We start from the raw sequence: 14,768 nt of genomic DNA on the forward strand, positions 1-14,768 counted from the left end.
ACTAATGTTTAAAATAGTACTGTGGCCCAGCCAGTGTTGCTCAGTGTATTGAGTGTTATCCCACAGACTGAGAGGTCCTGGTTCGAATCTTGGTAAAGGCACATGACTGGGTTACAGGCTCGATCCCTGGTGGGGGACCTGCAGGAGGCAGCTGATCGATGTTTCTCTCTTACATTGATGTTTCTATCTCTCTCTCTAAAATAATAAATAAAAACATATTTTTAAAAACTTTAAAAATAAAATAGTTGCTCTGTGCTACTTAAGCATAAGGAATGGTGTAGAACCTATAATGGAAAACCAAACAGAAACAGAATATCCTTATTATAGAATTTACAGTCCAGAAAAAGGAGCTTCAACAAATAAGCACAAATATAATTAAAAATTACTGTAAATGTTATGAAGGAAAGGAATAAATTAGTATTAGAGGGATAATGGGGAAATTAAATTTAGTTGGGGGAATTTGGGAAGGCCTTGCTGTGAAGTTAAATATTAATTATCCACTTTATGTCTGATGGTAGTCTGAGTGCTGGGGATATAGGTAAGGCCAAAACAGATTTAAAAAATCCCTGCTCTCCCCCTGGCCGGTTTGGCTCAGCGGTTGGAGCGTCGGCTTGCGGACCAGAGAGTCCTGGGTTCGGATCCTGCTAGGGGCATGTACCAAAACCCAAAACAAAACAAGCCCTGGCCGGTTTGGCTCAGCGGTTGGAGCATCGGCCTGCGGTACAGAGAGACCCGGGTTCGGTTTCCGCTAAGGGCATGTACCTCGGTTGCAGTTTGTCCCCGGCCCTGGTTGGTTGTGCGGGTGGCAGCCCCTCAATGCATCCCTTCACATCGATGTTTCTCTCTCTCTCTTCCTCTCTCTCCCTCCCGCTCTATCTGAACAAAAAATGGAAAAATGTCCTCGGGTGAGGATTAAAAAAATAAATAAATAAATAAAAAATCCCTGCTCTCATGAAGTGTATTAACAAGATAAATAAAATATATGGTATATTAAAAAGTGGTAAGTCCCGCCCTGGCTGGTTTGGCTCAGCAGTTAGAGTGTCGGCCCATGGACCAGAATCCTGGGTTTGGTTCCTGCTAAGAGCAAGTACCTTGGTTGCAGTTTGTCCCCGGTCCTGGTTGGGGTCGTGTGGGTAGCAACCACTCCATGTTTCTCTTTCTCCCTCCCTCCCTCCCTCTCACCCTCCGGCTTTATCTGAAGATGCAAAAATGTCCTTGGGTGAGGATTTAAAAAAAAGAAAAATTGTGGTAAGTCCCAAGGATAAAAATTAAGCTGGAGAAAGAGATAGAGAATGTTGGGGTGGGTGTGGGGTTGCAGTTTTAGATAGAATGACCAGGCACGGTTTCATTAAATCACTTGAATGGTAATATTTGAGTAAATAACTACAGAAGGTGAAGGAGTGAATCAGAACTCCAAGGGCAAAAGCCATGAGGAATGTATACACCTGGCAAGTTCAAGAAACCAACAAAGAGGCCAGTGTGGCTGGAGTTAAGTGAGCAAGGGAGAAAATGGTAGAAATGAGGTTAGAGATGTTAGTGGGAATCCAGAACTGTAGAGCAGTAGTTTTCACCCTTAACTGCATATTAAAATTACCTGGGAAGCTTTTATTTATTTATTTATTTTTTTTACTTTTTTATTTATTTATTTTTTTTAATTGGTTGTTTGTTTTTTTTTTTTGTATTTTTTAATCCTCACCCGAGGACATTTTCCCATGTTTTGTTCAGACAGAGTGGGAGGGAGAGAGAGGAACAGAGAGAGAGAGAGAAACATCGATGTGAAAGGGACACATCGAGTGGCCGCCACCCGCACGACTGACCAGGGCCGGGGACAAACTGCAACCGAGGCACATGCCCTTAGCGGGAACCGAACCCGGGTCTCTCAGGACCGCAGGCCGACGCTCTAACCGCTGAGCCAAACCGGCCAGGGCTACCTGGGAAGCTTTTAAAATTTTTGATGCCTGGGCTGCACCTCATACCACTTAACTAAGAATCTTTGCAGGTGGGATTTGGTGGTAGAGGCTATAAGAGAAGTAGTTGGATTTGAGAAGTGTGTTAAAGAAAGAATCAATTTAATTATAGATTGAATGTGGGAGTTGAGGGAGAAGAAGGTGTCAAGGATGACTCCTAGGTTTCTGGCTCAAGCAATTGGACGGGTAGAGGTGCCACTTACTAAGATGGGAATAGGGGATAGAGGAATAGGAGGAGTAGGTGTAGGATTTGGAGGGAAGATCGGAAATCGGGAGTTCAATTTTAGACTTGTTAAATTTGAGATTCGAATGAAGCTAAGTATAAATATGTTAAGTAGGCAGATTTATGAGTGGAGCTTGAAGTCAGATCTTGAGTTAATAAATGTATACATTACCTGTTTATTGGTGATCTTAAAAGTAACTGACTTAGGGTAAATTTGATAGGGAAAGAACTGGTTAGCCTATACCAATTATTTGAACAAGAATTGGTAATAGTATGAACTAGGATAGTGGCAATGGGACTAGGGCAGAAAGAGTAGGTTGGGCCCTGGCCGGTTTGGCTCAGCGGTTAGAGCGTCGGCCTGCGGTCCGGAGAGACCCGGGTTCGGTTCCCGCTAAGGGCGCGTACTTCGGTTGCAGTTTGTCCCCGGCCCTGATTGGTCGTGCGGGTGGCAGCCACTCGATGTGTCCCTTTCATGTCGATGTTTCTCTCTCTCTCTCTCCCTCTCTCTCCCTCCCACTCTGTCTGTACAAAAATTGGAAAAATGTCCTCGGGTGAGGATAAAAAAAAAAAAAAAAAGAGTATGTTGGAGATTTGAGGACCTGTGGAGCCCATATCTCGTAGTAGTGTACATTAGGAAGGAATGAAAGATAGCTTTGCGATATTAAGTCTCGGTGAACGATTGGTCTGTTAGCAGATAAAAAGTAGGCAGACGGAGCTGATTTGGGAAAAAAGATAGTGTTTGACTTTGCATGTATTGACATTTAGGAGAGGCTAGAGTCTAGCAGGCAGGCAGTTGAATCTATTGCACTGGGTTTTGGAAGAGCAGATGAAGTTTGAAACAGATTTAGGTTTTATTTCTATAAAATTGATTCACCATGGAAGTGGCAAAATTTATGAAAATAACAATATCCAAATCTTTATCACAATCTGTTAAGACCTCTGAGATATATATGGTCTTTGCCTGTTTCTTGTACAGTGTTTTCCTTTGTTCACCGTGTTTAAGCTGCACTGACTTTCCTTCTGTTCTTCCAGTAATGTAACCAGCTAGGTCTTCCTTCTGGGCTTTTGCACTTGCTGTTTTTTCATCTTGACTCATTTCTTCTCTTGATAGAGGGAATAGGAGTTTAGGGGGAGAAATTCAGAAGTTGGTATCTGGGAAGTAGAGGAAATTCCAAGAGATTCTTGCTAAGGTATGAGTGTGAATGATCATCTGAAGTAGAATATCTGTGGGAGCCACTGAAGTTGAAGTCCTGTCAACACAAAGACATGTGTCTTAGTATACCCCAGTACTCAAATCTGTTGACCAGAGATAGTAAATCAACCAGTGGTAGTTCCTCTCCACCTTGGTGGTCTGATGATGTGGTGGTGGTGGTGGTGGTAGTGATGGTTGACCTTCAGAATATAACTTGTCTTGATGATGACTTGACTCATTGCCAGTCAGTCACCACTTATGGAAACCTATTCTGCATAGTTGAGAAACTTCCTTCAGCAAAGATTATTGGTCAGTTATTTCAGAAACTTCTTGCTTGGAGAAACAACATGAAAACAGCAGGGAAGTTTATTGCATGTAGACTTGGATACATTGTTAGGGACTACTTCTCTTCATGAGCTAGAGTGTCACTCCTTAAGTGGTGGTGATAATAATAAATGTGAGTAATGCACTATACACAAAAATTCTTTTTTTTTTTTTATCCTCATCCGAGGACACTTTCCCATTTTTTGTTCAGATAGAGTGGGAGGGTGTGAGAGAGAGAGAAACATCAATGTGAAAGAGACACATTGAGTGGTTGCCACCCACACGACCCAACCAGGGCCAGGGACAAACTGCAACCGAGGTACGTGCCCTTAGCAGAACTGAACCTGGGTCTCTCTGGACCGCAGGCTGACACTCTAACCGCTGAGCCAAACTGGCCAGGGCTACACAAAAATTCTTAAAAAGAGTTGTGTGTAATTTCAAAATCTACACTATTATTTCAGAATAAAATAATTGTTTTTCTTCTGTAATACAAATGAAAAAAATAGAAAAAATAAAGAAAAAAATTAAAAGTGTCATGTTACCAAAAACAATCTTTTAAAGTAATTAGGTAGAATTCTGTTGTATAAATGCATCATATTTTATTTGGTCAATTCCCTACTAACAGACTTCTTTTTTCTCCAGTTTGCTTATAAATTATGCTATTATGAACATCCTTTAAAAAAATTAATTATTTCATTTATTTTTAATTGTTGACAGTATTACAGATGGCTCCCATTTTTTTTCCTCTCTCCACCCAACCCCACCCCATCCCAGTCCTTCCTGATGCCTTTGTCTGTGTCCATGGGTTATACATATATGCATCTTTGGTTCATTTCTTCCTTTCCCTTCCACCCCTACCCCTCACCCCCCCCCCCCCCCCCCCGCTGAGATCTGTTATTCTGTTTTATACATTCATACCTCTGGACCTGTTTTGTTCATCAGTTTATTTTGTTTATTAGATTCCACATATAAGTGAGATCATGTGATATTTGTCTTTCTCTAACTGGCTTATTTCGCTTAGCATAATAGTCTCCAGGTCCATCCATACTGTCTCAAATGCTAAGAGCTTCTTTTTTACAGCTGCATAGTATTCTATCGTGTAAATTGTACCACAGCTTTTTTATCCACTCATCTACTGATGGGTTCTTGGGCTGTTTTCAGATTTTAGCTATTGTAAATAACACTGCTATGAACATAAGGGTGCATATATTCTTTCTGATTGGTGTTTTGAGATTCTTAGGATATACTCCCAGAAGTAGGATCACTGGGTCAAACAGCAATTCCATTTTTAGTTTTTTGAGGAACCTGCATACTGTTTTCCACAGTGGCTATACCAATCTGCATTACCACCAGCAGTGTACTCTAGGGTTCCCTTTTCTCCACATCCTCGCCGGCAGTTATTGTTTGTTAATTTATTGATGGTAGCCATTCTGGCAGGTGTGATACTTCATCGTAGTTTTAATTTGCATCTCTCTGATAATTAGTGACGTTAAGCTTTTTTTATAAATCTATTGGCCATCTGTATGTACTCTTTGGAGAAATGTCTATTCAGGTCCTTTGCCCATTTTTAAATTGGATTGTTTGTTTTCCTGGTATTGAGTTGTAAGAGTTCTTTGTATATTTTGGAAAGTAAGCCCTCATTAGATATATTGTTGGTGAATATGTTTTCTCATACAGTAGGATCCCTTTTCATTTTGTTGATGGTTTCTTTTGCAGTGCAGAAGCTCTTTAGTTTGATATAGGATGAACATCCTTATATATAAATCATTATATGCTGATCAGGAATTTTTTCTTTTTCTTTTTTTTTTTATCCTCACCCGAGGACATTTTTTGTTGAGGTAGAGTGGGAGGGAGAGAGAGGAAGAGAGAGAAACATTGATGTGAAAGGGACACATCGAGTGGCTGCCACCCGCACGACCGACCAGGGCCGGGGGGGACAAACTGCAACCGAGGTACGTGCCCTTAGCGGGAACCGAACCCGGGTCTCTCGGGACCGCAGGCTGATGCTCTAACCGCTGAGCCAAACCGGCCAGGGCTGATCAGGAATTTTTGTGTTAAGGGTATTCAGTATTCTATTTTTTTCTTAACTTTAAGTATTTTTATAGTTAAAAGGAAATTTAAACAGCATTTAAGGACATTTTACTAAAGGGAAAAATAAATTTTACTCTTCTACCAGCTGGTCTTTTTTTTTTTTTTTCTTTATTGATTTTAGAGAGAGGGGAAGGGAGAGGGAGAGAGATGGAAACATCCATAAGAGAGAACATCGGTTGGCCTCCTCCTGCATATCTACCACTGGGGATTGGGCCCACAACCTGGGCATGTGCCCTAACTGGGAATCAAACCAGCGATCTCTTGATGCATAGGTTGACGCTCAACCAGAGCCATATCAACTGGGCTGTTTTTTTTTTTTTTTTTTTATCCTCACCCAAGGACATTTTTTTTTTTTTCTATTTTGTTCAGATAGAGTGGGAGGTGGGGAGAGAGAGAGAGAAACATCGACGTGAAAGAGACACATCGAGTAGTTGCCACCCGCACAACCCAACCAGGGCCAGGGACAAACTGCAACTGAGGTACGTGCCCTTAGCGGACACCAAACCCAGGACTCTCGGGACCACAGGCTGACGCTCTAACCGCTGAGCCAAACTGGCCAGGGCTGTTTTGTTTTTTAAGTACCTATTCCTAGCTCTCACTAGACCTACCAACAGAAAATTTGGGGGATAGACAAAGACATATACTCAAAACAGTTACAATTCTGGGCATCCTATATTAATTATCAGGTAGGGATTCTAAGTAACATTTGTTAACTGCCAAGAAAGTAACAGTAAATACTATAGGAATTCAGAGTGAACTGGGGTGATTAGGAAAAGCTTCAAGGCAAGGTGGAACTTGACCTGGATCCAGAAGGGTGATATTCAGATAGGAGGTAGGAGGACATTTCTGGCTTTCAGAACTGTATGAACAAATTTGAGGAAGACACGCGGGGGGGGGGGGGGGGAAGGACACATGGTTGTACATATCAGCTGACAAATTGTAGTCTAGACTAATGGGAAAGATGGTGGTTCATGGTACAGTGTCTTGGAGGGGCTTGTACGGGATTCAGGTGATATCTCAGAGGATCAATTTTATTTTTGAACATCTGAAGTTGTACAGTATGGATCTATAAAATAAAGCAGATATATCGATGTGACCCAATTTAAGCAAGCTGAATACATTAAAGTCTCTATAAGAAATATAAAAGGTATTTGTTTATATAAGTGAATTATTTACATAATGAACTTCCTGTAGATCTTAAAAGTTCTCATCACAAGAAAAAAATGTTTTTTGGTAATGTATAGTAATAGACATTAACTAAATTTATTGTGGTAATCATTTCACAATATATACATAGATCATATGTTGTACACCTAAAACTAATACAGTTATATGAACTTCTCAGTACTTAAATATTTATTTTAATATATAGTTTGACAGACATGTTGCAACTTTTGTGGAGCTCAGCTTCTATAAAATCAGAGGGGTTAGACAACGTGGTCACTGAAGTATTTTCTGTCATTGACATTTATGATCAAGGTATTCTTGAAAGATTATTTAAGAATGTCACTCACTTCTGGCTCTCTAAGCACAGTAATGCACCTCTACATCTGTAGGGGCAAAGCTCCTCAAGTGGGTGATTCTCTCATGGCTTCACAGGTCTGGCTTGATTCACCTTTAAAAACTCAGTTCTCGTCATTTATTTCTAAGTGACATTTAGAGATTTTCATTTGAAAGAATTTTATGGCTAAGATTGAGCCTCAAGAGGATGCTGTGAGGTTGAGAGGAATTGTATAATAATGGTCAGTTTTAAATTATCCTCATGTAAATTATCTGTAGGAATTTATCTCATGCTGGCTTCCTTCTTTTATGTTTAATTCACTCCTATGATGTTTTTAATGTATGGCCAGGCTTACATACATTTTATTATTAGTTCAGCCCAGATACAATTTTTGGATATAAATCTGTAGGCAAAATTACATTAATACATTCCAAAGTAAAATGTTAAGGATTTATTTTTTAACATTTGTTTTGAATTATTTATACCACTTTTTATTTCCTTTAGTGTGGATACTTGAGAGCTGACTAGTACTTTTTTAAACTCAGAGAGTTTCTCTTTAAAGTACACAATCATATTCAAAGCTAATTAGTGGCATACTTTAAGTATTTCACTCCTATATCACATTCTTTTCACTAAGTTGTATTATCTTTGACCAAATGTTGCCTTTTATTTATTTTTTTATTTAAAAAAATGTTTCCCCTTTATTGATTTTAGAGAGAGAGGAAGTGAGAGAGAGAGAGAGAGAGAAATATCAATGAGAGAGGACATCGATTGGTTGCCTCCTACATGCCCCCATTGGGGATTTGGCCCACAACCTGGGTATGTGTCCTGACCAGGAATCAAACTGGCGACCTCTTGGTGCATGGGTCGATGCTCAACCACTGAGCCACACCGGCTGGACCCAAATGTTGCCTTTTAGAGAGAACCAAGTTAAAGTGTCATAGGTGACCAACTAGCTCTTCCTACAAGCCCTCTCAGGCTGCTATTAACTTGATGGGGTCTTCAAGATTCAGGATCCATTCCTGTTTTGAGTATAAACTCCATTTCTTCATCATCACCAGATTTGATTGGTCTCATGGAAAAGTGGCTAACCAAACTGCAAGGGGCTGACAGATAACCAGAATGTCACTTTATTCATGTACATTGAGGGATAGTCTTTTCCATGACCAAGAAAACATGTGTCTGCTCAGTCCATTCCCCTCCTAGCATTTGGGTATTATTAAAAACCTAATAACAGTAGATGATTTTTATTGAACACTTATATGTGTCAGGTCCTGCTCTAAGCATTTTATATCTATTTAACTCATTTAATTGTCACAGTAACCTTATAGGGGAGTTATTCTTATCTGTATTTTATAGGTGAGTAGTTTGAGAGACAGAGAGGTTTTTAGTAACTTGCTTGAAATCATACAACTACTGTGTTGGACTAAACAAAAATCACTTGGTAAGTGTGGAATCTTAGCAAAAGGAAGTATTTTATTCGGATCACTATTCACTTACTTGTTTTTTAAACATTTATTAAATATCTGCTGTTTGCTGGGCACTGCTAGATACCAGGCTTATAAGGTGAATATAACACAGTTAAGTACCCTTCTGGGACTCTCAGTCTAGTGGAAAAGACATATAATTACAAAAGCAAGAGGTTCACACATTGAGAGCGATGAGGAGGAAGCATTTAATTTTACTTGGAGAGATTAGAATAGATGTTTACAAAGATAAAAAGGAAAAGCATTCTGGGTAGAGGAAGCGCTATATACAAAGATGCTGTGGGGGAAAAACATCTTGCTCTGCAGGAATGAAACAAAAAAGTATTGTATTAATTAAGGTAATACTGCAGTATACTAATGTCCTGACTGATTAAGCTGGTTGTTGGTTGTGGGGACCAAGAGAAATAGACCATTTAGGGATGTATTTTTGAAGTAAAATAGACAAGACGTGATGATTGCCTATACTGGGAGGTGGGAAGTGGAGGGGTAGTGTGGGAGAGTAGGGAGTTAAGGCTAACTCCAAGGTTTCTAGTTTGAGCACTTGGATGAATGGTAGGATTACTGGAAGACAGGTTTTTTGGGGGGGTGCGGGGCAGGAAGATGGGCTTTCATTTTGGACTTGCTGAGTTTGAGATGCCTATGAGAGAGCCACGAGATGTCTCACAGCAGGAAGTTAGTTTGTGGTACAGAAGAGATACACTTGTACATAGTAACTGATGCCATGGTACTTAAAGAAATGGGGGTGATTGTAGTGATTTGAATTTACTAGAGGATGGGAGTAAAAGTTGAGAGCGGCCAGTATTCCTCTATTTTCTGTAAATCCTTGTTTAAATTTTTAGGTCCTGTTTTATCTGCTTTTGCTTGGTAGACATCTTTTGAAGTAAGCCCTTTAGATAACTCTTGTTTATGGTTGTTGTCCTAAAATTCACACAAAAATTGTTTTATTTTGATTGTGGTGGTGGTTACATGTGATTTTGTCAAAATTCACAGACTGTATAATTTTATGCAAAAGGTAAATTTTACTTTATATAAAAATTGTTTTTAAAAATTGCATTTGGAGTTTATTCAAGAGTTCTGTGGATGATCTTCTCCTGTAGTCTTTTAAACAGTACCTGATTAAATTTTTTTATAGTGCTAAAACCTCATTTTAACAGATTCCTCTAAACTTTATCACCAATTTTTTGACCAAGCTTTACAAATAAGAAAATGGGTGGACTTGACTATGGATTCTCTTCCTATTTGATTATCACTATTTGAAGACAGGGAGGCAACATAGAATCTGAAGAATCTACAAATTGGATAGTGAGCACTATATTGACGCCAGTCTTTTTTCTCTCCCAATAAATTGTGAATGACTTCACTATAGATATCAACAGTATTTTTTTTTTATCCTCACCCAAGGACATTTTTGCATTTATCTTCAGATAGTGTGGGAGGTAGAGGTGGGGCGTGGGGGAGAGAGAAACATCGATGTGAGAGAGACACATCGACTGGTTGCCACCCACATGACCCCAACCAGGGCCGAGGGCAAACTGCAACCGAGGTATGTGTCCTTAGCGGGAACTGAGCCCAGGTCTCTCCGTCCGCGGGCCAACGCTCTAACTGCTGAGCCAAACTGGCCAGGGCTCAACAGTATTTTAAAAATTACTTTTAAATAAGTTTTCATCTTTGATTATGGTAAGAATTAAAATAAAGATTATAATTTTATTCTAGAATAATGAGGATAACTATCATCTTTATTACCAATATAATGTAAAGGTATTTTGAAGTAGCTAAATTAACATCAGTTATGAAAAACAGAGTTTATAGACATGCAATATTTATAGAAGTGATTGAATTAATTATAAATTATGTGGCAGTCTCAAGGACATTGGACATTAAGATTTCAGTAATTTTTATGTAGCAATAGACTATGACACCTTCATTCCTCTACTGGACTGTGCCTTGACTACTGTGTATTATATGGAATACATGGTCATTAAAAACTCATACAATGAAAAAAAAATTCCAAACTACTTATTTTTGGAAATTATTTGCATTACATGATTTGACTGGATAAACTTTTGTGGCAAGTATGGACAGTAACCCATAAATATACACTTTGTTTACCAGATTGTCTGTAGCCAATCATGAACCATTATTTTCTTTTATGTCATAGTAGCTTGCCATGTAACATAGGAACCCAACCAAATACTGCTTTAGTTTGTTTTGACTTATGTGCAAGCTCAGTGTTAAATTGGATGTCTTTAGATTTGATTTTGAATTAATTTCAAGTAGTCATTTATTTTCTCTCCTTCATCCATTGCCACCCAGTACCAATCTCTCATATCCAAGAAACAGAGTGTGTCTTGGAAATAGTGGGTTGTATTGAAGGATGTAATTATTTCATTTTAGTCTGAGGCCGTCCTCTTTAATTGTGTGATTTGAATTTGTTTTCCTTTGATTTATAATTTTTATTTGAAAACTCCTAACCTAAAATTTTTATCTACAAATCTGTGGAATTCAGTCTGGTAGATGGGACATTGAACTCCATTCAGTAGAATTTGCCAGCACCTAGAAGACTTTCTTCAGCTGCAAGCAATCTTAAAGGGCCTATTCAAATCATATGCCTACAGGTAAAGGGTTTCTTTATTAGTATTAGAATTTGGGGACCTTGCACGTGAATTTTTTTGATAATGTCATAGGCAAGACCCTTGCCAAGTAACCTTTTTATCTGACTTTGTATTCCTTTTAGTTCAAACTCCCCCTCCCTTTCCCAGTTGATACCTTGGTGGAACTATGTGCTCTGAGTCCAGTGTCCAGCATTGCGCCCCACTGATCATTTGTGATGTAGTCAGAACAGGAGTTGAGAAGACTGCTTCATTTTAAAAGAGATGCTTCTGGCCCTGGCTGTGTAGTTCAGTTGGTTAGAGAGTTGTCCTGATACACCAGTTAGGGCACATACAACAATCAACCAATGAAAGCATAAATAAGTAGAACAGCCCTGGCCGGTTTGGCTCAGCGGTTAGAACGTCGGCCTGCGGTCCTGAGAGACCCGGGTTTGGTTCCCGCTAAGGGCGCGTACCTCGGTTGCAGTTTGTCCCCGGCCCTGGTCGGTTGTGCGGGTGGCAGCCACTCGATGTGTACCTTTCATGTCGATGTTTCTCTCTCTCTCTCTGTTCCTCTCTCTCCCTCCCACTCTACCTGAACAAAAAATGGAAAAATGTCCTCGGGTGAGGATAAAAAAAAAAAAAAAAAATAAGTAGAACAATAAATTGATGTTCTCTCTCTTTTTCTCTCTCTCTCAAATAAAAAAAGAAATATGTCTGGCTCTCAACATAGGACTTCTTGTGCTTGTTTAGTTTTTTTTTTTTTTTTTTTGAGAGCGAGAGAAAGAAACATCAATTGGCTGCCTCCTGCACGTCCCCCACTGGGGATCGAGCCCGCAACCCTGGGTATATGACCTGACCAGGAATTGAACCAGGACCTCTCAGTCCATGGGAAGACACTCAATCCACTGAACCAAACTGGCCAGGTGTGCTTGTTTAGTTTTACGTGTAGGTGTATATAAAGTGGGGGCAGTTTTCTTAAGAGAATTAGTGCAGGGTATGGTTGGTTTACTTGGATGAGGAGAAGAAAGAATGTGTTGGGAATAATCTCATATTGAGAGTTCCTAAATTGTATTTTCCTACTTTTCTTATAAAATTAGAGGGAGTTTCTGCTGGAAACAAACCTACTGCATTTAATATACAGCATTTCCTTGATTATAAATTTTTAAAAATATTTTTTACATTTTAGTGTAAGACCAAAGTATAGTTTTTTTTCTTCCCCAAAAATGTGAAAACATACTCTAACTGAAGATACAGTAAATACCTAAATAGTTGACCATTGAACAACATGGCAGTTAGGGGCATAGACCCCCACACAGTTGAAAATCCATGTATAACTTTTGACTCCCCCAAAACTTTACTACAGTTGTCCCTCAGTATTTGTGGGGGATTGCTTCCAGGAGCCCCCATGGGCAGAAACCAAAATTTTTGCATGCTCAAGTTTCTTATATAAAATGGTGTAGAGCAATGCATAAACTTGGCCTTCCGCATCCACGGAATCTGAGGATGCGAAACCTGGGAATACAGAGCGCTGACTGTATAGTTATTGAAAAAATTCTGCTTATAAGTAGATCCACACAGTTCAAAGCTATAATAGCAAATTATAGGACAGTAAAATGAAGACTTTTGTCTATATTTATTTTGTTTTTAGAAACTTAGGTTCTTTTTCTTACACACACACACACACACATTCCTAGAGATGCCTGATGTTCACATGGTCCTTTGCAAATACTTCCTGTTAAAAGAAGATGATAATTTTCAAAGTGGATAATGTGAATAATTTTAATTAACAGCTACTAACCGAGTATCTACTACATTCTAGGCAGTATTTCAATTATCTAGTTAAAAAAACACTTTTAAAATACAGCAAGAGTTGCTTCCTATGTACTTTATTAACACTCTTATCACCTCTGCATTCATGCACTATTCCAATTAATTTTGGGTTAAAAAGCTGAATTAATAGGAATCATTTGCCAGTGATAAAGGTGAGGAACTAAATTTACTTTTTACTGTGCTGATAACCATTTCCAGATAAAAGTGGCCAGATTTTGCAGTAGCAAAATCCTGAAAACCACACATTAGTGTACATAGAATTCTTTGCAACCTTTAGAAAGAATGAAGTATATGTGTACCTGTAAGGGAATATGACAGAGAGAGAGAGAGAGAGAGAGATCGATTGATTGCTGGTACATACCCCTTTTTGGTTTTGTGTATTTTGTGTGTTTCTGAGGATACAAAAGAAATAGTAGTTATCTTTAGGCTTTGGAAGAGGAATTTGGTGTCTGGATTGGGTGTCTATAACTTTTGAATTATTTATGCTGTCTGTGTATTGCTTATAGTTTTCATTATTATTTTTAATCCTTACCCAAGGACTTTTTTTTTTTTTTTTTGCATTTATCTTCAGATATAGCGGGAGGGAGAGAGAGAGAGAGAGAAACATTGATGTGAGAGAGACATGTCAACTGGTTGCCACCCACACAACCCCAACCAGGGCCGGGGACAAACTGCAACCGAGGTACATGCCCTTAGCGGGAACCGAACCCGAGACTCTCTGGTCCACGGGCTGATGCTCTAACCGCAGAGCCAAATCATCCAGAGCTGCTTTTAGTTTTTAAAAAGCATATATAAAGAGAGGCAGATACAATTTTAAGAGTATTTAAATATTTTTCTAAATTGCTTTTAGAGGGAGAGGAAGGGGGAGAGAGAGAAAAGCATTGATGTAAGAGAGAAACATCGATCGGCTGCCTCCTACACACACCCCCACTGGGGATCGAGCCTTCGAGCCTGCAACTTGGGCATGTGCCCTGACTGGGAATTGAACCAGGACCCTTCAGTCCATGGGTTGATGCTCAGTCCACTGAGCCACACTGGCCAGGCTTAACAGTATTTCAAAGGGACATAGAATATTAGCTCTAGAAGGGACCTTAGAGTTTCTTGGGAAAACTCAGCCCTGGTTGGGTTGTTCACTTGATTGAAGTGTCATCCCGTGCATCAAAGGTTGTGGGTTCTATTCCTGTTCAAGGCACGTACCTAGGTTATAGGTTTGATCCTCGGTCAGGGTGCATAGAGGAGGCAGCAGATCAATGTTTCTCTCCCATATCAATGTTTCTCCCTCTCTCTCTTTTCCTCTTTCACTAAAAATCAATAAAAATATATCCTTGGGTGAGGATTAAAATAAATGAATAAATAAATAAGAGAAAACTCAGATTTCAGGAAGTACCTGCAAAGCTTGTACTAGAATTCAGGTCCTAAGGACTGCAGACACTTATGAATATATTGACTTGTTCTGTTCTTATTATAACAGTTTATTTAAATGATGTCCTTTTCTTGTTGTGAAGAATTGATTTGGGAAGACCCAATAAAATGTTGACCTTTTTAAAAGGAGACAGTTTTTG

At 39.2% G+C, this 14,768-nt stretch overlaps 1 protein-coding gene across 3 annotated transcripts in view; it reads left to right on the forward strand.

The window, feature by feature from the left end:
* The window catches only part of LOC118634160 (speckle type BTB/POZ protein), an 80,177-nt gene that overhangs the window by 13,762 nt on the left and 51,647 nt on the right, over positions 1-14,768 (forward strand). The window contains exon 1 of one of the 3 annotated variants that reach the window (XM_036268483.1): positions 11,307-11,400. The exons of the other annotated variants lie outside the window; for them this stretch is intronic. The gene's annotated coding sequence lies outside the window, so the exon portion shown is untranslated. Of the gene's footprint in view, positions 1-11,306; positions 11,401-14,768 lie in introns of those variants that run through there. 3 annotated transcript variants of the gene reach the window in all.

Source organism: Molossus molossus, unplaced genomic scaffold (genome assembly GCF_014108415.1).
Source record: "Molossus molossus isolate mMolMol1 unplaced genomic scaffold, mMolMol1.p scaffold_m16_p_19, whole genome shotgun sequence".
In the NCBI taxonomy this organism is placed as follows: domain Eukaryota; kingdom Metazoa; phylum Chordata; class Mammalia; order Chiroptera; family Molossidae; genus Molossus; species Molossus molossus.